General features: G+C 42.9%; 1 pseudogene; it reads left to right on the top strand.

Annotated features, from left to right (window-relative positions):
* Positions 1–11,842: 11,842 nt before the first annotated feature.
* On the top strand, positions 11,843–16,111 carry LOC144340191 (phosphorylase b kinase gamma catalytic chain, skeletal muscle/heart isoform-like; annotated as a pseudogene).
* Positions 16,112–16,979: the final 868 nt, after the last annotated feature.

The raw sequence follows: 16,979 nt of genomic DNA, 5'->3' as shown, positions 1-16,979 counted from the left end.
TGAAGGCAGAAATAAAGATGTTCTTTGAAACCAATGAGAACAAAGATACAACATACCAGAATCTCTGGGACACATTTAAAGCAGTGTGTAGAGGGAAATTTATAGCACTAAATGCCCAGAAGAGAAAGCAGGAAAGATCTAAAATTGACACTCTAACATCACAATTAAAAGAACTAGAGAAGCAAGAGCAAACACATTCAAAAGCTAGCAGAAGGCTAGAAATAACTAAGATCAGAGCAGAACTGAAGGAGATAGAGACACAAAAAACTCTCCAAAAAATCAATGAATCCAGGAGTTGGTTTTTTGAAAAGATCAACAAAATTGACAGACGACTAGCAAGACTAATAAAGAAGAAAAGAGAGAAGAATCAAATCGACGCAATTAAAAATGATAAAGGGGATATCACCACCGACCCCACAGAAATACAAACTACCATCAGAGAATACTATAAACACCTCTACGCAAATAAACTGGAAAATCTAGAAGAAATGGATAATTTCCTGGACACTTACACTCTTCCAAGACTAAACCAGGAAGAAGTTGAATCCCTGAATAGACCAATAGCAGGCTCTGAAATTGAGGCAATAATTAATAGCCTACCAACCAAAAAAAGTCCAGGACCAGATGGATTCACAGCTGAATTCTACCAGAGGTACAAGGAGGAGTTGGTACCATTCCTTCTGAAACTATTCCAATCAATAGAAAAAGAGGGAATCCTCCCTAACTCATTTTATGAGGCCAACATCATCCTGATACCAAAGCCTGTCAGAGACACAACAAAAAAAGAGAATTTTAGACCAATATCCCTGATGAACATCGATGCAAAAATCCTCAATAAAATACTGGCAAACCGGATTCAGCAACACATCAAAAAGCTTATCCACCATGATCAAGTGGGCTTCATCCCTGGGATGCAAGGCTGGTTCAACATTCACAAATCAATAAACATAATCCAGCATATAAACAGAACCAAAGACAAGAACCACATGATTATCTCAATAGATGCAGAAAAGGCTTTTGACAAAATTTAACAGCCCTTCATGCTAAAAACGCTCAATAAATTCGGTATTGATGGAACGTACCTCAAAATAATAACAGCTATTTATGACAAACCCACAGCCAATATCATACTGAATGGGCAAAAACTGGAAAAATTCCCTTTGAAAACTGACACAAGACAGGGATGCCCTCTCTCACCACTCCTATTCAACATAGTGTTGGAAGTTCTGGCTAGGGCAATTAGGCAAGAGAAAGAAATCAAGGGTATTCAGTTAAGAAAAGAAGAAGTCAAACTGTCCCTGTTTGCAGATGACATGATTGTATATTTAGAAAACCCCATTGTCTCAGCCCAAAATCTCCTTAAGCTGATAAGCAACTTCAGCAAAGTCTCAGGATACAAAATTAATGTGCAAAAATCACAAGCATTCTTATACACCAGTAACAGACAAACAGAGAGCCAAATCAGGAATGAACTTCCATTCACAATTGCTTCAAAGAGAATAAAATACCTAGGAATCCAACTTACAAGGGATGTAAAGGACCTCTTCAAGGAGAACTACAAACCACTGCTCAGTGAAATAAAAGAGGACACAAACAAATGGAAGAACATACCATGCTCATGGATAGGAAGAATCAATATCGTGAAAATGGCCATACTACCCAAGGTAATTTATAGATTCAATGCCATCCCCATCAAGCTACCAATGAGTTTCTTCACAGAATTGGAAAAAACTGCTTTAAAGTTCATATGGAACCAAAAAAGAGCCCGCATCGCCAAGACAATCCTAAGTCAAAAGAACAAAGCTGGAGGCATCACGCTACCTGACTTCAAACTATACTACAAGGCTACAGTAACCAAAATGCATGGTACTGGTACCAAAACAGAGATATAGACCAATGGAACAGAACAGAGTCCTCAGAAATAATACCACACATCTACAGCCATCTGATCTTTGACAAACCTGAGAGAAACAAGAAATGGGGAAAGGATTCCCTATTTAATAAATGGTGCTGGGAAAATTGGCTAGCCATAAGTAGAAAGCTGAAACTGGATCCTTTCCTTACTCCTTATACGAAAATTAATTCAAGATGGATTAGAGACTTAAATGTTAGACCTAATACCATAAAAATCCTAGAGGAAAACCTAGGTAGTACCATTCAGGACATAGGCATGGGCAAAGACTTCATGTCTAAAACACCAAAAGCAACGGCAGCAAAAGCCAAAATTGACAAATGGGATCTCATTAAATTAAAGAGCTTCTGCACAGCAAAACAAACTACCATCAGAGTGAACAGGCAACCTACAGAATGGGAGAAAATTTTTGCAATCTACTCATCTGACAAAGGGCTAATATCCAGAACCTACAAAGAACTCAAACAAATTTACAAGAAAAAAACAAACAACCCCATCAAAAAGTGGGCAAAGGATATGAACAGACATTTCTCAAAAGAAGACATTCATACAGCCAACAGACACATGAAAAAATGCTCATCATCACTGGCCATCAGAGAAATGCAAATCAAAACCACAATGAGATACTATCTCACACCAGTTAGAATGGCGATCATTAAAAAGTCAGGAAACAACAGGTGCTGGAGAGGATGTGGAGAAATAGGAACACTTTTACACTGTTGGTGGGATTGTAAACTAGTTCAACCATTATGGAAAACAGTATGGCGATTCCTCAAGGATCTAGAACTAGATGTACCACATGACCCAGCCATCCCATTACTGGGTATATACCCAAAGGATTATAAATTATGCTGCTATAAAGACACATGCACACGTATGTTTATTGCAGCACTATTCACAATAGCAAAGACTTGGAATCAACCCAAATGTCCATCAGTGACAGATTGGATTAAGAAAATGTGGCACATATACACCATGGAATACTATGCAGCCATCAAAAAGGATGAGTTTGCGTCCTTTGTAGGGACATGGATGCAGCTGGAAACCATCATTCTTAGCAAACTATCACAAGAACAGAAAACCAAACACTGCATGTTCTCACTCATAGGTGGGAACTGAACAATGAGATCACTTGGACTCAGGAAGGGGAACATCACACACAGGGGCCTATCATGGGGAGGGGGGAGGGGGGAGGGATTGCATTGGGAGTTATACCTGATGTAAATGATGAGTTGATGGGTGCAGCACACCAACATGGCACAAGTATACATATGTAACAAACCTGCATGTTATGCACATGTACTCTACAACTTAAAGTATAATAATAATAAATAAATTTTAAAAAAAAACCATGTTGTGATGTAATAGAGTGTGGGGTCTTAAATATTCTACACTTGATGTACAGGAGTAGAGTATGTTTGGGAAGAAACTTTTCAACTTGAATTTGCCTCCTTTACGATAACATCTCTTATGTGCTTGTCTCACTTAAAATGCATTTGTGCTGATTTTCTAATTTAAGAGATACCATCTCTATTCATTTCTCTCTCTCATTTGTATGCTTATTTTTCTGAGAACAATTTTTTTTCCCAGATAGTGTCTTGCTTCATTGCCCAGGCTGGGGTGCAGTGGCACAAACATGACTCACTGCTGCCTCAACCCTCTGGGCTCTAGCAGTCGTCCTGCCACAGTCCCCTGAGTAGCTGGGACTGCAGGGGTGCACCACCACGCCTGGCTAATTTTTGTATTTTTTGTAGAGATGGGGTTTCATTATGTTACCCAGGCTGATCTCGAACTCCTAAGCTCAAGTGATCCACCCACCTCAGCCTCTCAAAGTTCTGGGATTACAGGCATGAGCCATCATGCCCGGCCTCTGAAAGCAGTTTCTAACTCATTCAGATTAGGTATACTCTCAAGTCCTTGGAAACTGAAATTTTTTTTAACTGGAAAAAGGGTGGTGTAATTTCTTTTCTCAAGGTCAAATGATGGAGATTTTAACATAATGCATAATTTAAGTATAATTAATGTAGCCCAGTTTATTATCTTGAAACGTTTTACCCTATTTACTTTTTTTAATTAATGAACTAAGCAGAGGGAATAATTATAAGTCAATAGCAGAGATTATTGTTTGGGTGTTTTTATTTATTTTTTTCAGTGTTTGTGTTGAGAGATTAGGTTAACACCTCTAGCCAAAAATGTTTGGTTTTAGGGAGGCTAAGAACAACCTACTGAATTTGGAGAATGCAAAGGTAAAAATTTTTATTTATATAGACTGCCTGCCTAACTGGTTAAGTACTACTTCTTCTGGGAAATATTATTTCAATATTCTATGTATTATAATAATAAATTTGTAAGACACATCCATTATTCTACCATCCTATTGAAAACTTTCAGAAGTCTTTATCCATGGCATGCCCGGGGTTTCACCTGAACCTGATGTAGGATCTGTATAACTTTACTAGGTCTTTTGATTGTTGACTCCAGGCTTAAGTATATTAGAAAGCTCTTTTTGCTGTTTGGCCTGTGGATTTCTGAGAGGATCATTCACAATACGTGTAAAATTCAGGTAGGCCTAAGGACAGGCCACCCTGTAGAAAGCAAAATGGCAGTATCTGTTCTCCACTGTCAGAGGCATTATGTAATTGAAATATCCTGTCAGCCACTGTCTTTCTGCTAATTAAGTGGGGCTCAACAAGTAAGCACTTATACCGGTGAACCACTTGGGCACCTTGTGGGTAGAGTTTTGCTGCCACCTAGTGAAATGGGATATCATTGCTTCCTTATCAGGTTCACAAGCAAGTTGTGAAGTTGCTAATAAAGTGGACGCAGAGCTTATTTCTGTGTAGCTCAGGCTGTAATCTTGAAAGCTGAGGAGATACAGACCCATGTCTCAGACTCAGCTGGGTGTCACATTACCACCTGCACATTCTGAGCCACTGCATCTTAATATGTTTTATCCTCTTGGAGAAACTAATCTAGGAGTAAAAGTCAGAATATGGTAGGTGAGGGGGAAAAAGAAAAGATGGCTTGATAGCCACGAGTGCATCAGGAGCAAAATGTTGACTCAGAAAGTTATCTAGATCATGGTCTCCAAATCTGATACTGTTTCCTTATGAAAATACTTTTGAGCATGTGTCCATAATTACATGTATTGATCATTTAAAATATGTGTCAACAAATGTACTGCTACACTAATGTGAACATGATGAAACAAAATTTGAAGGAGTGAAATAAAAAGGTCAGCACTCTTTTCCTAAGCCCCAATGAATTATTACTCTCCACCGTGGAGGCCATCGATCTAGGTAGTATGTGGATAGCTAACTGTTGAATCACCAAGGAACGTCCTAGTGAAGACTGCTGTGGTATCCTTCTTGATGCTGCTATAAAGACACATGCACACGTATGTTTATTGCGGCACTATTCACAATAGCAAAGACTTGGAATCAACCCAAATGTCCATCAGTGACAGACTGGATTAAGAAAATGTGGCACATATACACCATGGAATACTATGCAGCCATAAAAAAGGATGAGTTTGTGTCCTTTGTAGGGACATGGATGCAGCTGGAAACCATCATTCTTAGCAAACTATCACAAGAACACAAAACCAAACACCGCATGTTCTCACTCATAGGTGGGAACTGAACAATGAGATCACTTGGACTCGGGAAGGGGAACATCACACACCAGGGCCTATCATGGGGAGGGGGGAGGGGGGAGGGATTGCATTGGGAGTTATACCTGATGTAAATGACTAGTTGATGGGTGCTGACGAGTTGATGGGTGCAGCACAGCAACATGGCACAAGTATACATATGTAACAAACCTGCACGTTATGCACATGTACCCTAGAACTTAAAGTATAATAATAATAATAATAATAAAGAAAGGAAACTTTGCCACACCAGTAAGTTGAAGTCCTTTCTAATAAAAAGCTTGCAAATGTAAGTCCTTGTACTTCATTCTGCTGCAGAGGACACTATCTAGAAAGTGAAAGACGACACACAATAGAAAAAAATATTTGCAAATCATATATTTATTAAGGTACTTGCATTCTAGAATATATAGAACTCTTATAACTCAACAATAAGACAAATAACCCAATTAAAAAGTGGGCAAAGAATCTCAATAGACATTTGTCCTAATATACAACCACGTGAAAATATGTTCAACACAACCATCAAAGAAATGCAAATCAAAAACAGAATGAGACACTATTTTACATCCACTGTATTAGTCCATTTTCATGCTGCTGATAAAGACATATCTGAGAGTGGACAATTTGCAAAAGAGGTTTAATGACTTACAGTTCCACATGGCTGCGGAGGCCTCAAAATCATGGTAGAAGGCAAGGAAGAGCAAGTCACGTCTTAGGTGGATGACAGCAGGCAAAGAGAGATTGGGCAGGGAAACTCCCCCTTATAATACCATCAGATCTTGTGAGACTTATTTACTGTCACAAGAACAGCCAGCATGGGAAAGACCTGCCCCCATGATTCAATTACTTCCCACCAGGTTCCTCCCACAACACTTGAGAATTCAATATGAGATGTGAGTGGGACACAGCCAAACCATATCATCCACTATGATGGCTTTCATCAAAAAAGCAGATAAGTGTTAGTGAGAATGTGGAGGAAGCAGAAGTTCCACACACTGCTGATGGGAATGTAGAATGGTGGATCTACTTTGCAAAACAGTCTGGCAGTTCCTTCAAAAGATAAACGTAGAGTTATCATTTGACTTAGCAATTCCACTTGTTAAAAATAAACTGAGGGCCAGGGCGCAGTGGCTCATGCCTGTAATCCCAGCACTTTGGGAGGCCAAGGCAGGAGGATTGCTTGAGCTCAGGAGTTTGAAACCAGTCTGCGTGACATGGCAAAATCCTGTCTCCACAAAAATACAAAAATTAACTGGGCACGGTGGCATGCAGCTGTGGTCTCAGATACTCGGGAGGCTGAGGTGGGAGGATTGCTTGAGCCTGGGAGGTAGAGGCTGCAGTGAGCTGAGATCATGCCACTGCACTCCATCTTGGGTGACTGAGTGAAACCCTATCTAAATTAATTAATTAATTAAAAATAAACTGAGGCACATCAAAATTTTAATGAGTTTATTCGAGCATTCGGTGATTCATGAATTCAGCAGTACCAGACCAAAAGCAGTTCAGTGCAGGCAGGCAAGAGAAAACTTTTTCTAACGTGTTTGTGGAAGCAAGACAAAGAAAATATTTGACTAGTTATGGTGGAAAGTTTTTAGTTAGAGGTTAGTTGGTGGCTTCTGATAGGTTAAGCTTTAGTTTCACTTACTGTTTACATTGAATTGGGTTTGGGTTTCCTTACATAGGAACCCAAAGTGACGGAGCTGTCTCAGCCTAATAGCCTCCCGATTAACTATTTTAACACATTCCTAGGTGTCTACCCAAGAGAACTGAAAGCATATGTTTACACATAAACTTGCCTGTGAATGTTTATATCTGCATTATTCATAATAGCCTAAAGGTGGAAAGAACCTAGTGTCCATCAACTGATGGCTAAACAAAATGTAGTATGTCAATACAATGGCATCTTATTTGTCATAAAAAGGAATGAAGCACTAATACATGCCACAACATGGATGAAACTTAAAAGCATTATGCTAAATGAAAGAAGCCAGGCACAAAAGACCACATATTCTATGATTCCTTTTATAGGAAATGTTCAGAATAGGCAAATCTATGAAGATGGAAAGAAGATTAGTGGTTGCCTAGGACTGGGAGGTGGGGTGAGGAGATTAGGGAATGATAGCTAAAGAAGGTATACAAAGTTTCTTTGGGGGATTATAAAAATGTACTAAAATCGATTGTGGTGATGGTCACACAATTCTGTAACTATACTAAAAACCATTGAATTGCACACTTAAAATTGATGAATTGTAAAGTGTGTGATATCTCAATAAAACTGTTATCAAAATTTTAGGTGCTAATTATTTTGGAAAAGAGTCATTACTTTAAAATAATTCACAACACTATTTCCTTAACTATCAAACTTAAAAATTGCATTTAAAACTATGGTTCAATTCCAAGGATGTGTAAGATCTCTACAAGGAAAACTAAAAAACAGTGCTGAAAGAAATCATAGATGACATAAACAAAGGGAAACACATTCCATGCTCATGATGGGAAGAATCAACATTGTGAAAATGACCATACTGCCCAAAGCAATTTACAGATTCAATGCAGTTCCATCAAAATACCATCACCATTGTTTACACAACTAGAAAAATCCTAAAATGCATATGGAACCAAAAAAAAAAAAGCCCACATAGCCAAAGCAATACTAAGCAGAAAGAATAAATCTGGAGGCATCACACTACCCAACTTCAAATTATACTACAAGGCTATAGTTACTAAAACAGCATGGTATTGGTATAAAAATAAGCACATAGACCAATGCAACAGAATAGAGAACCCAGAAATAAAGCCAAATACTTAACAGCCAACTGATCTCCAACAAGGCACACAAAACAGAAATTGGGGAAAGGACACCCTCTTAAATAAATGGTGCTGAGAAAACTGGCTCACTAAGCATGAAACTGGATCCTCGTCTCTCACCTAATACAAAAGTCAACCCAAGATGAATCAAAGACTTAAACCCAAGACCTGAAACCATAAAAACTCTAGAAGATAACATAGGGAAAGCTCTTCCAGACATTGGTTTAGGCAAAAGATTCATGGCTAAGACCCCAAAAGCGAACGCAACAAAAATAAATAAATGGGACCTAATTAAACTAAAAAGCTTCTGCACAGCAAAAGAAATACTCAGCAGAGTAAACAGACAACCCACAGAGTGGGAGAAAATATTTGCCAACTATGCATCTGACAAAGGACTATAAGGACTAGAATCTATAAGGAACTCAAACAAATCAGTAGAAAAAAAACAAATAATCCCATTCAACAGTGGGCAAAGGACATGAATAGACAATTCTCAAAAGAAGACATACAAACAGCCAACAAACATATGTAAACATGCTCAACATCACTAATCACCAGGGAAATTCAAATTAAACCCACAATGTAATACCGCCATACTCCTCTACAATTTAAAAGTCAAAAAACAGTAGATAATGACATGCTAGTGGTGAAAAAGGAACACTTTTTTTTTTTTTTTTTTTTTTTTTTTTGAGACAGAGTCTCGCCCTCTCACCCAGGCTGGAGTGCAATGGCAAGATCTCGGTTCACTGCAACCTCTGCCTCCTGGGTTCAAGTGATTCTCCTGCTTCAGCCTCCTGAGTAGCTGGGATTACAGGTGCACACTACTATGCCTGGCTAATTTTTTATATTTTTAGTAGAGATGGGGTTTCACCATGTTGGCAAGACTGGTCTCGAACTCCTGACCTCAAGTGATCCTCCCGCCTTGGCCTTCCAAAATGCTAGGATTACAGGCGTGAGCCACCGCACCCGGCCGAAAAGGGAACACTTTTACACTGCCGGTGGGAATGTAAACTACAACCACTGTGGAAAACAGTATGGATATTCCTTAAACAACTAAAAGTAGAAATCCATTTGATCCAGCAATTCCTACTACTGGGTATCAATCCAAAGGAAAATGTTATTATATGAAAAAGACACATGCAAATGCCTGTTTCGAGCAACACAATTCACAGTTGCAAAGATATGGAACCAATCTAAGTGCCCATCAACCAATGAGTAGATAAAGAAAAAGTGGAATATATACACCATGGAATAAAACTTGGCCATAAAAAGGAACAAAACAATGTCTTTTGCAGCAACTTGGATGGAACTAGAGGCCATTATTCTAAGCGAAGTAACTCAGGAATGGAAAACCAAATGTTGTATGTTTTCACCTATAAGTAGGAGCTAAGCTATGAGGATGTAAAGGCATAAGAATGATACAGTGAACCTTGAGGACTCTGGGGGAGGGGTGAGAAGAGGGTGAGAGGTAAAAGAGTACACTTTGGGTACAGTGTACACTGCTCAGGTGATGGGTGCACTCCATGTATGAAGAGAAAACAAAAAGTATACTCATATATTCTTTCATAAATGCCATCTTCTAAGAAGAATGCCATACCCTCTAGGAAAAGAAAGTCAGGTGTATGTGTGTAAAGAACATATTTTAGCAATTGTTTCAATCAGCTCCTCAGGCTAGATCTATACTCTTGGCAGTCTTCCTCCCTGTCAAGCCTTGAGCAGGACACAGGGGCCTGGCTGAGCTTGGGGTCACTGAGAGTGGGCTGAGACCTCAGTCCTGGTGACAAGTGAAATCAGACAGAGCCTGGCTTGAGGGTTTCCTGAAAACTCATTCCAGCTGGGCATGGTGGCTCTTGCCTGTAATCCTACCACTTTGGGAGGCCAAGGTGGGTGGATCACTTGAGGTCAGGAGTTCAAGACCAACCTGGCCAATATGGTGAAACCTCATCTCTACTAAAAATACAAAAATTAGCTGGGCATGGTGGCACGCTCCTGTAATCCCAGCTACTTGGGAGGCTGAGGCAGGAGAATCACTTGAACCCAGGAGGCGGAGGTTGCTTTAGCCTGGGCAACAGAGCAAGACTCTGTCTCAAAAAACAAAAACAAAACAAAACAAAAAACTCATTCCACTTCTGGTCTGCTGTGTGCTTCTCCTGGGACATTGACAGGAAGTTGCCAAGTCTAAACAATGAACCAAATATATTCATACAGAAATGTAGAGAAGAGGTGAACCAGAGGGCTGGGCCTGCCTTAGGAGTCCAACACAATGAATTCATGGCTCATGAGTGTTTTGTAAGAAAGCAATAGATCAGCCACGGTCCAGAACTGCAGTGTGGGAAGACAAGCCATTCAGACTTATGAATAATCACTGCTCACTGGCTTATCATCACATCCATTCTAGAACACAGGACTCCTCAAGGATGTAGTTTAAGTTCCCTATAATTGGGGTCAAAGGTCACACCTTTACAATGAGGAGACTTCTATTCCCCATTCATCAAACCTGAGTGGGTTTTACTTGTGTTTTTAGAAAAAGAAGCAAAACTGTATATTCCTCCTTAAATTTAATCTTAAATTTCTTTATGCCCAGCTTGTTGGCAGATGCTTTTTCATGAGACTGTTCTAGATATTCACATATATCACACACATATATACACATATCTGACATTCCATTCACAGTGTGACGTTTTCCATCAGTGCCTTTCCTGGGCACTGATAAATTCAGAATTGCACTTAAGAGAGTAGGTGAAATTCTGAATCCTGGATTGGCCTGAATTCACATTAAGGCAGCCATGATAAGCCTGTGAGCATAATGAATGTCTTCTGCATCTTCAAATTCCAGAGACCTGGATTCTTATAATAGACTCCGTCCCCCACTACCATTTTCCAGCAACCATACTCAGAGTCTTCAGCTAGAAAGAGGGCTGATCATACCTGCACAGCCATCCTCACAGATCTGGGGAGGTCATGAATATGAAAGTGCATTGTGAGATGCACAGACAGACCTGGGTTTGAAGTTTGTTTCCACTTTTTTTTCTTTTCTTTTGAGGCAGAGTTTTGCTCTTGTCACCCAGGTTGGAATGCAATGGCTCTGTCTTGGCTCACTGCAACCTCCACCTCCTGGGTTCAAGCAATTCTCCTGCCTCAGCCTCCCGAGTAGCTGGGATTACAAGCGCCTGCCCTGAGGCCTGGCTAATTTTTGTATTTTTAGCAGAGACGGGGTTTTGCCATGTTGGCCAGGCTGGTCTCAAACTCCTGACCTCAGGTGATCCACCTGCTTTGGCATCCTTAAGTGCTGGGATTACAGGCATGAGCCACTGCACCTGGCTATTTCCACCATTTATTGATGGGGGGACCTTGGAAAATTTACTTCACCTCTTTTATCCTTAGATTTTTTATCTGTAAAGATGGACGCTAGTATCTGCCCACAGACGAGCTATGCAGATTAAATGGGATAAATGTATTTAAACGGGATGAGTAAGTGCTCAATAAATGGTAGCTATTGTTATTGCTATTATGCTGATATTTATAGCAGTTCCATCAATATGCTCACGAGTTTTGTCAGCCTCACCCATATGCTTGGAATAACAAAAAAGATATTTTTGGAGTAGAGGATGGGAAAGTTTGGAAAATGTGGAGAAGGATGTACCATGGGTACAGGGAAAGTTAGGAGGAAATGGCCTTTCTGAAATGAAGGGCTTTGGAAAGTAGAAAACTGGGGCCAAGAAGTCAAGAGGTGCCAGACAGTGAATGCCTCTGAAAGCTGGATAAAGACCTTTGATCTTAGTCCTGAAAGTGTCAGCCTCTGTGACTGTTTTTAGTGCTGGCCAGAATGACTGTAGGTTTCTCTGGTTACGCAGACCCTGGTGCCAGGTTCTCACGGCGGCAGAGCTTCTGAGCAAATAGGGCAGTGGGTGGGGCCCACGGTAGGGGAGACCCAATTGGGACCCCTCACTTCACCAAGAGCTCTCATGGTCAGCCCCAGGGGTCACTGGCTCCCTGTGGCCATAGCACTAGCTGGACTCACTTGGGCATCAGGCCCTCAGGCATGGCCTAATACCCTATGTTTTTATTTTTAAATATTTTTTTTAAAATGTAATTAATGATTATTAGTGTAGAAAATCTGGAAAATTCTTCAAATGGCAAAGAAGAAAATAAAAACAGTAATTTCATGTTTTAGTTCTAACTACTACCTTTTGGATCTACACAGTTTTAAAAAGTAGTTTTGTAATCCACTTTTTTCATTATAATAGAGCATAAACATTTCCTCATGCCATAAATATTCCTATACAATCACGCTATAATCGATCACATAGGTTAAATGAGTTAATACATGTATAGCTCTTAAATCAATGAGTGGCACATGGTAAGCATTCAGCATATCTTAGCAATTATTATATTAGGGATATGTATTTAAACCACATGTATAATTAAATCAGCCCTTTATCATTGGACTTGAGGATGATTTTCACTTTCTCATTTATATAGTCATGCTCCAGTGTGCATCTTTGTGAACAAATGTGTACTCACATTTCTGATGACTTCCTCAGGATGTATTCCTAGTAGAATGACTGGATCACAGAATATGCAATTTTTTTTTTACTATCAATACGGGTTCCTAAGTACCTTTACCATTTATATGTGCTCTCAGATATTAAAAAAAAAAATTTTTCTCTCCTGATGAGTCTGGGTTTGGCATTGGTTTCCCTTCTGAGAGACAGGAATTCTGCAGCTGGGAAAAAAAAAAAAATACAACTGCTCCATTTCATAACAGCAGCTGTAAGGTATGACCACAGAGGCTTAAAGAAAACTCAGAACAGCTCTGCCATGTAACCAGTTATGAGGTTTTGGGTAAGGTAACTGATTTTTCTGTGTCTCTATTTCTTGACCTGTAGAATGGTTTTAACAACATCTGCATCCCTTAAAGTTGATGGGAGGATTAAATGAGAATTCTAAATCTCCTCCGACAGTGTTCAACACATAGTAAGGGTTCCTACTTGACAGTACTCATTAGTAGACACGGAAGCTGTACAATCACAGTGCGGTAGCACAGCAGCAATAGCCATACCAGCCAGAACTGAAAAGCCCAGCCACAGCCCTTACCACTGCCTCCTCTAACAGCTTTAGCCAAATGGAGACAATATCGGGGTGGGCAGTGGGCTGGGCCTTCCCTCCTACCCCAGCAATCTGGACAAGAATATGAGTCTTTGTCTTTCCTCCACCTCTTCTGCTGGCCACAGTGGGAGACATCCAAAACCTCAGAAGTTTACCCCTCCCCAGTAGCCATGGAAGTGACAGAGCCAAGCCTGGATGGCCTGAGGCCTACCTCACACTTGGGAAGCCAAGAAGAGATCCTGATCTGCCAGATTTGGGCCTGATATGCCAAAAGTGAGCCTAATCCATCAGAAGCCAGCACTATACTGTATTCCGGAAATGAGGAGACTCTCCAGAAAGAGGCCTGACCTACCGGAAGTGGGCCTAATCCACAGGAAGTAAGCTTGATCCTGTCGGAAGCTGACTTGGCCAGCCAGAAGTGAGGATGAGGCTTAATTGGCAAGGTTGGGATGGAGGGCCTAATCCTTCTCAGGGGCCTCCTGCTTTCTGCCAGATGTAGTGCAGTTTCTTACTTTTTTTTTTTTTTTTTTTGAAAATAGTTTTTTTTTTTTCCTGAGATGGAGTCTCACTCTGTTACCCAGGCTGGAGTGCAGTGGCACAATCATGACTCACTGCAACCTCTGCCTTCCAGGTTCAAGCAATTCTCCTGCCTCAGCCTGCTGAGTAGCTGGGATTACAGGCACGTACCACCAGGCCTGGCTAATTTTTGTATTTTTAGTAGAGACGGGGTTTCACCATGTTGGTCAGGCAGGTCTAACACTCCTGACCTCGTGATCTGCCTGCCTCAGCCTTCCAAAGTGCTGGGATTACAGGTGTGAGCCCCCACGTCCGGCAGGGCTAGGCGTTTCTTCAGGTAAGTCCTCTCCCAGGTTCCTATTACCCTAGTTCCAGGCCAGGATGGCTACTAGTGACCAGGGAAGCAATGGGCCGTTAGCTGGTGGCCCTGTGGGCAGTACCCCGCCCTGCCCTGGGTCCTGAAGTTGGATGTTGGGGGAGTCCCCGCCAAAGCACCATTTCTGTTCCATCTCCATTATCTCTTTAGACTTCCTCTTTTTTGTTTCTTTTCTTTCCTTTTTTTTTTTTTTTTTTTTTTTTGAGATAGTCTTGCTCTGTCCCCCAGGCTGGAGTACAGTGGGGCCATCTCAGTTCACTGCAACCTCCGCCTCCCGGGTTGAAGCGATTCTCCTGCCTCAGCCACCTGAGTAGCTGGGACTACAGGCATGTGCCACCACACCCATCTATTTTTTGTATTTTTAGTAGGTACAGGGTTTCACCTTGTTGGGCAGGCTGGTCTCCAGCTACTGGCCTCAGGTGAACTGCCTGCCTCGGCCTCCCAAAATGCTGAGATTATAGACATGAGCCACTGTGCCTGGCCTGGACTTCCTCTTCTGAGCGCCCTGCTGACCTGTCCTGGTGATGACTGTTCCTGCAGAGGTCTGCGGGACCCCCAGTCACCTGGCCCTGAGATCGTCCAGTGCTCCATGAATGGAGACCATCCAGGCTATGGGAAGGCGGTGGACATGCGAGTGCGCTGGGGGAGGAGGATCACCTGCCTGGGCTGGGTGAGCGAGGAATAGGCAGGGCTGAGTCGGTGCCCCTGGTGCTGGGGTAAGTGGCCCTGGGCCCTCCAACGTCCAAGTGGAGCACTGGTGTCATCATGTACACGCTGCTGGCCAGCTCCCCACCCTTCTGGCACTGGAAGCAGTTGCTGATGCTGAGGATGATCATCAGCAGCAACTACCAGTTTGACTCGCCCGTGTGGGATGATTACTCGGACACGGTGAACGACCTGGTGAGAGGCCAGGCCGCCTGGCTCCTGGACTCAGGGCCACAATGTCAGGCTCCCCTGCCCGGGGAGGCTCCACCTCTCCTGACATGCTGGAGGGGACCTGCCTTGACGTTCTCGATTCCCCTCTCCTCCCCTCCCAGGTCTCCCGATTCCTGGTGGTGCAACCCCAGAGCTGCTGCACAGCGGAAGAGGCCTTGGCACACCCCTTCTTCCAGCAGTACGTGGTGGAGGAAGTGCGGCACTTCAGCCCCCGGGGGAGGTTGAAGGTACGAAGCGTCCCAACCCAGGCCCTGTGGCAGTTGCCGCCAGCTCCCCAAGCGCAAACCTCTAAGTCCTCTCCTCTCCCAGGGATCCTTACACCCAGCGGGGTTCCAGAGTACCCACCCCTCCCCTCCTAGCCGCCCTGTGATGGCTTCAGAGGTGGCAGGTGGCAGCCCACTGGCTCCGTCCCTGCGGATGCTGGCCAAGAGGGAAGTGGGGGACACTAGGAGGGCCCCGCAGAAGCCACCAAAGGCTTCGTGGCAAACGAGCCCAGAGCGTCCCTGTGCTGGAGGTGCTGCAGCCCAGCTTCTCCGCCTGGCCCTGCAGGTGATCACTCTGACCTTGCTGGCTTCAGTTCGGATCTACTACCAGTACTGCTGGGTGAAGCCGGTGACGCGGAACATCGTCACCCGAGACTCACCCCTACACCCTCCAGCTTCTGTGCCGGCTCATCAATGCCTACACTTTCGAAATCTATGGCCACTGGGTGAAGAAGGGGCAGCAGCAGAACCAGGCAGCTCTTTTCAAGAACACACCCAAGGCCGTGCTCCTCTCCCTAGCTGAGGAGGACTACTGAGGGGCTGGCCAGTCAGGGAGGTCTCGGGGGCAGGTGGGGAGGGGAAGCCACGGAAATACAAGTCAAAGGGGTAAGATGTGTGCAGGCCTCTGCGGAAGGAGCACTTAGCCCTGGCCAGGAACCCCTGGAGCTAAGGCCACGACCCCCTCTCAAAGGCTGTTCACAAGGGAAGCGGGTGTTCCCACCACACAGCAATACTTGCAGGCTGGGGCAGGCCCTGAGTGGGCAGAGATCACTTGTGGCCTGAGAACCAGGAACCTCCACTTCCTAGATGAGCCACCATCTCCGTTTCTCTTTAGGGGAGGCCCAGAGTTACTGACACTGAGACCCTTTTCCCTTAGGGTCCCAGGGTGAGGATCAAAGACACAGAAATGTCTGAGATACACAATCGCAGGAGATTTTATTGACTCCATGACATCTAGTGACAGTGTGGGAGCAGACTACTCTCCAGGGACATGTTTTTGAAGCCATATGGAGAAGGGAGCCCAGGCAAGGTGGCTCACACCTGTAATGTCAGCACTTTGGGAGGTTGAGGTGGGAGGATCGCTTAAGGCCAGGAGTTTGAGACCAGCCCGGGCAACATAGTAAGATCCCATCACTACAAAAATTCAAAAAATTAGCCAGGCATGGTGGTGCACACTTACAGTCCCAGCTGCTCAGGAGACTGAGGTAGGAGAATTGCTTGAGCCCAGGAGCTCAAGGCTGCAGTGAGCTGTGATCTCCACTGCCCTCTAGCCTGGGCAACAGGGCAAGACCCTGTCAAAAAAAAGAAAAAAAGAAAGAAAGAAAGAAAGAAAGAAGGAAAGAAAGAAAGAAAGAAAGAAAGAAAGAAAGAAAGAAAGAAAGAAAGAAAGAAAGAAAGAAAGAA

The sequence above is a fragment of the Macaca mulatta genome, chromosome 3 (genome assembly GCF_049350105.2).
Source record: "Macaca mulatta isolate MMU2019108-1 chromosome 3, T2T-MMU8v2.0, whole genome shotgun sequence".
NCBI classification, from domain to species: domain Eukaryota; kingdom Metazoa; phylum Chordata; class Mammalia; order Primates; family Cercopithecidae; genus Macaca; species Macaca mulatta.
Note: the sequence above shows the minus strand (reverse complement) of the source record. Positions and strands in the feature narration are given on the sequence as shown.